Below are 6,081 nucleotides of genomic sequence, written 5' to 3'. Positions count from 1 at the left end.
CTCCATAACCTACACAGCCTCCCGAGGTCTGAGGAGGTCTGGGGAAATTGGAGGGAGGAAGTGAGCTGCACTATTGGCTGACAGGAAGCAAAGCTAACACTGTCTCGTCGCACGCACAGTTTCTGTGCCGTCTCCAAAGCAAACTGAGCACAGCACTGAGCAGGGTCCTGCGGGAGAACCACTAGACCAGTCCATGCTCGCTTTAAAATCCACAGCACACCACTGCTGTGACAGGCAAACAGGACAAACCATAGAAAAACAGCATTAACTGTGCACGTGAAAACAGAGCCTTTTTCTTTAGTTGCTTTTTTTTTTTTTTCTTTTAATCATGTGCAATTCCAGGCTTTTTCAGAGGGAGTGTGTGTCACTGGGTAGAGCAGCAGTGATTCTTGACTGGCTGGACAGGTTTAGAAAGTTGTGTTGAGGAGGAGACGCCTCCATGAGACGCAGATGACTCTCCGTTGCTGATCCTGGAAAATTTCACACACAGTGAAAAAATTTTAATTAGCAACCTGGACCTAAAGCTGTTCCTGGATGCTACTCTCCAGGCATCAAGCTGTTCGATGGCTCAGGAGCCCACCAAACCGGGACTTGCTGTCTGTCCCTGCACACACTGACACTTTTCACTTTTGTCCAGGGCGTTCTCCCTTCCTGCCGTCTCTCTCCTTCCTGACACTTATTTTGGACGCACTCTTCCATCAGGCGCTGCTCAAAGGTCAGAAATGTCTTGAAGCTTTTCCAGACCACTTTCAGCTGCTAATCTCTCCTTTTCAGCAGTCTTAAGACGAAGGTCCCACCGCACTTAGCACCTAGTTAACTAGTTCATAGTTGGTTTGCATTTACCCGTCTCTTTACGCGTATGTTCTGTCTCCTGAACTGTAATTAAGCCACTCAAAGCAAGGGATAGATCTAGTTCTCCCCATGACTCCCAGATTCCTTCCTGGCACAGAGCTATGAGAGCAGCAGGCATTCAATAAACCTCGGCTACTGCTGATGACAGTATGATGATAATGTCGATGCAGGAGAAGGAAAAGGAGAGGCGGAGAAAGATAGAAAGTAAATCCTGTTCAAGTAAAACGGTCATAGAAAACCTACAGGACAAACTGGATTACTACAGAAACCAAGCTCCAGGCCAAAGAAAAGTGGTACAAATGATCAAACTTATGTCTGTGAGACTTGTGCCTGCCACATTTGTCACACCTGGTTCCACAGGCCATTTCATTGGTATTCAATGCAACACAAGATCATCTTATTCCCTCCTTCAGGAGCTCACTGTCATGGTTAATTTTAAATGTCAACTTGACTGGGCCACAGGGCACACAGACGTTGGGTCAAACATTATTCTAGGTGTAATGTGAGGGTGTTTCTGGATGAGATTAGGATTTGTGTCAGTAGACTGGTAAACAGATTGCCCTCCCTCGTGTGGGTGGGCCTCCTCCAATCAGTTGAAGGCCTGAATTGAAAAAAGAAAGATTGAGTAAGACAGATCTCCTTCTGCCTGATTGATGAGCTGGAACATCAGTCTTTTCCGGTCTTCATTATTGAGCTGAAAATTTGACTCTTCTTGGGTCTCAAACCTTCTGTTTAGACTAGAACTGACACCATCAGCTCTCCTGGATCTCCAACTTGCTCACTGCAGATCTTGGGACTTCTCAGTCTCCATAATCACATGAGATCTGTATCCATATCTCTATATTTATATCTGCATCTCCTATTGATTCTTTCTCTCTGGAGAACCTTCACTAATTCGCCCACCTAGCTGGCCTTCTTAACTGAGCAGCAGAAGTCTGGACTCCGCCACAGCATGGAAGATATAAACTGGAAGAAAAGCGTAATACCAGGATATGGGTAACTACATCTTGACCTCGGATTTGTGGCCATTTGTCTAGCCCTATATTTCCCACATCAAGGCATCTTCATTTGGCAATTACATCTAAAATCTGTTGTGTTGTCACCTAAAACTAAGGTTCTTATTTTTCTCTTAATGTCTTCTCCAGTTCATGACAAGCCCCATCAGTGACAAACCTATTATATGGTAAGAGCTGAGAGGCAACTTTGCATGCCCCACCTCCATCTGCCCAAGTTTTATTCCTTTGACAGAAAAAATCCTTTGGGTTAAGATGTCATGTTACCAGGAGAGTCCGTTTAGAATGCAAATAGCCATGGAAGAAGACCTATTAACGTTAGTATCTTGGCATGCACCCATTCCTAGATGCCACCTTGAGAGTGGAGACCAAAGGAATGAGACACAACACAGTACAGTTTCAGAGGAGGCAGAGGGAAAGATGTTGGGGGACTGGCTGGGGAGGACCAGCTTGGGTGGGACACAGCCTTGGAAAGTCCCACACAGTCAGATGTCAGTAAAGGCAAGAGAGACAGGATGCAGAAGGAGGACAGGGGCTAAGGAAGGAGGCCTGGAAAGAAGTCAAGAGAAGGTCAGAGTCCCAAAAGGGGGAGGGCACTAGACTAATATTTTGCCAGTTGGACACTTGTGTTAGGACTGGCTCTGGTACCGTTTCTCCAGGCCTGAGCCCAGATACTCTTATCAGCTCTCTCCTCCCTTGGCCTCTCTCACCTCCCTCGTGATCTCTCACTAAATCCTGCTGTTTTCAATTCCATGTCGCTTGGATCCTGCCTTCATGTCTGGTTCCCAGATACAATTCTGCTGCTGTCGGCCCTCCAGATACAATTCTGCTGCTGTCGGCCCTGAGGGTCACACCAGGACTGTGCTCCACCCTTCATCCTGGTTCCATCCTTGCGGGATATATCTCCCACTTCGAAAATCACCTCCCTCTCATGTGGGTGATCCCAACACTCCCTTCTCCCCGGGGCCACCTGTGGCTTCAAAGACACGCACTAGTAAGTGAAACTCCTGACTCTCCCTTAACAGACTCCTAACCTGCTCCCTACCTAAGGTCCTTTTTAGGAATAGCTAACACTCGTATAGTGAATTACAGTTTATGGAAATATTGCCATCAACTATAACCTGGCTGGCACCCCCAACACTGTAAACCACCCAGGCTTCTATTGGTCATTATTGCCAAAGCCAGTGAATACCTTTCATTTATTGTCTTGCCCTTCTCTTTGCCACCTGTGGCATAATTCAACATATCTTCATTTTTGTTACTCTCCCCTGCCCGTCTCCCTGGCATGACTGTATGCCACTTCTTCACGGCACTGGCTGCAGCCTTTGATCACTCAGCCTCCCTCTCCTCACCTTGGTAACTGCCCCCACCTCCCTGAAGAGAGTGAGCAACAATCCCTGTGGGCCAAGCATAAAACCAAATCTCTCTGCCCTCAGTAATTGAGCCAGAGATGGGTCACACGTCCCAAATCAGGCCAGTTTTCCACCAGGACTTTCTAAATGAAGCTGGTTGGGGCACACCTTTAATGGATCTGTGTTGCTGTATAACAAATACTCTCAAAATCTCAGTGGCTTATAACAACCAATATTTATTTTCTCATCCATGAGTCTGTAGGCCCGATGTGGCCAGGATTGGCCTCAGGTGTGCTTCCCAGGCTTCATTCTCTCTGGACCAGCGGCTACTTAGGGCCTACTCTTCTCAGAAGAGAGCCCAGGAATACAGAGCAAGATGAAACACAGGATGCCTCGGATGGCCTTGACCCAGAACTGTCACATTGTCACTATCCACATTTCCAAAGCAGACCGTGTGGCCCAACCCAGCATCACTGAGAAGCTGCCTGTAAGTGGGAGGAATTGCAGTCACTTGGTAATTGGAGGGGAGGGAGGGGGGGAGGAGTGGGAGTGGATAATACAAATATCTCTGCATGGGAGTGGGGCACGAAGAACCGGGAACAGTAACCAACCTGTCACACTCCCTTTACCTTTCTGAACCCAGGCTCAGACATTAGGAGTGGATGGACATTAGGAGTTGCTCTGGCCATGCCCCCACCATGTGGGGCTGGCCTGAGGATGAAGCCCGTGCCCAAAAATCAGTTCCTGGATCTAGAGGTCCGGCTCCATCCCTGCCTTCCCAGGTTTTAGTTATCAGTTACTGAACTTCCCTTTGGTTTGGGATTCTGTCACTCACTCGCCAAGAGGACCGGCAAGTTTCTTCTCTTACCTCTCAAGTGGTCCTTGTTGGCCTTGTGTTCTGCACTCCGCTCTTCTCTCTCTAGAAAAGGAAGGAGTCAGCAAACTCTGGTTTGTGCCAGCCACCTGTTTTTTGTAAACAAAGCTTTATTGGAACACAGCCATGCACATTAATTTACATACTGCCTGTAGCTGTTTCTGCACTGCACCGGGAGAGTTGGATAGTTATGGTAAGAGACCATATGGTCCACAAAACCTATTTACTATTTGGCCCTTTATAGAAAAAGTTTGCCTGGTCCTACTCCAAAAGATGGAGGCCATGTGGTTTCCCTGGCCAGTCTCATCCACCTGCACACTGGTGACTCCCAAATCTCTCTGGCCCCAGACCTCACCCCTGCATCTTAGGATAATCGTGCACATCGTTTTCTGCTCAGATGCCCCACAAGCTCCTCAAATTCAAGGAGCCTTCAACTCCAGCTGAGCTCACCCTCTCCCCCTAGACAGAATCCTCTTTCCTAGTCCCCAGTGTGGGCAAGTTGTGCTGTCTTAGCAGCCAGTAGCCTAAACTAGAACACAATCATAGACTCTCTCTTCTCTCTCCTCCCCCTACTTCCCAGCTCCTCCCCCTCCTTCCCTTCTTCTCTCCCCCCCCCCCCCCATCAACAGGTTGTGCTGGTTTTGCTTGGAAACATTTCTGAAATCTCTCCAGTCTCCAGTTGTCATCATGTATCCTCACTTGAGTCATTGCAGCCTCTTAACTTGTCTCTCTGTCTCTGGTGTTTTCCACCTAAACCATCCCTGCCCTTCCGGCAGGGAATCTTTTAAAGCACCAATCCTGACCTGTTGTAAACTTACTCAGTGGCTCCCATTAGGAGTCAAGTCCAACCCTGATACCCCAGCACACGAAACCTAAATTTCCTGGCCCTGCTGGTCCTCCTGTCCCTATTCTAGGGTAGATCTCCTCTCACCCAAGACTAACGTGGAGATATGCACACTATGCTGTCTCTGGCCTTGGTTTATGCCTGTTCCTGCTGTCAGCCCTGCTCACCCCCACCCCTCTCCTGCACTGGCTAACTCATCCTTCAGGATTCAGAACACTCATCACCCCCTTCTAGGTGACCCTCTCAGGTACCACTTACCTTCCCAAGCTGAGCTGCGAACAACTTTTTTCTTGTCTCCCAGCTCTCACCCTAAAGTTACCTGTTTACCTGTCTGCTCACCTCGCTGTCAGCCCCTGGGGCACAGAGCCCATGCTTTATTCATCCCTGTGCCTCTGGCTCCTGGCACCAAGTGTTTGGTGAACAGAGCTGACTGTAAGGCGTTTCTCGCTCATATTACCAAGCACTGAATGTTTACAACAGCCTTTGAAATATCATCCCCAACTTTATGAATTAGGAAACTGACTTTCAGAGAATTTGCCCAAAGCCATGCCGCTGATAAGGAATAGAAGACTGAATGAACTTAAATCCAGGTCTACCGCCCTTGAACTGTTGGGAAATTTTGACGACAAAATCTTGCTTTTTTTTTTCTTGATTAATCCATTGTATTAGTTACAAAATATATCACAGTTATGAAAGTTATGTCACAAGACATAAATGTGTATCTTTTGTAGTAATAATAAAATAAAAAGCTATCCAGTCAGTAGTATTTTGTTATAACAGCCCCAATGAACTGAGACAATATAAATTTAAAAAAATTTTTTTGCTTTCCTGATTATCGGTGAGATGGAACCATTTTATATATTTATCAGTCATTTTACTTTCCCTTATGAAAAATGCCTGTTTATGTGCTCGCCCATTTTTCAACTGGGTTATCTGGCATTTTCTTACTGACCCGTAGGAGTTATTTATATATTCTGGATGTGAGCCCCTGTCAGTTATGTGTCGTGACAAATAATGTTCTCACTTTATGACTTATCTCTTTATATTTTATGGTCTTGATTTATGAAAGTTCTTAATTTTTATTGCAATTGCGTGTATCAATCTTAACCTCTGTGGTTTGTATTTTGTGTGTGTGTATTTGTTTGT

General features: G+C 46.6%; 1 long non-coding RNA gene across 2 annotated transcripts; it reads right to left on the bottom strand.

Annotated features, from left to right (window-relative positions):
* Positions 1-326: 326 nt before the first annotated feature.
* Positions 327-5,474, bottom strand: LOC109495909. 2 transcript variants are annotated; one of them, XR_006592555.1, is made up of 3 exons: positions 5,194-5,474; positions 4,086-4,180; positions 327-470 (listed from the first exon to the last, which is right to left on the bottom strand). It is a non-coding gene; the product is annotated as an uncharacterized LOC109495909 (long non-coding RNA). The 2 variants fall into 2 exon arrangements; XR_002151631.3 differs by lacking the exon at positions 327-470 and adding an exon at positions 3,469-3,702.
* Positions 5,475-6,081: the final 607 nt, after the last annotated feature.

Source organism: Felis catus, chromosome F2, assembly GCF_018350175.1.
Source record: "Felis catus isolate Fca126 chromosome F2, F.catus_Fca126_mat1.0, whole genome shotgun sequence".
In the NCBI taxonomy this organism is placed as follows: domain Eukaryota; kingdom Metazoa; phylum Chordata; class Mammalia; order Carnivora; family Felidae; genus Felis; species Felis catus.
This window is presented reverse-complemented; position numbering and strand designations above follow the sequence as displayed.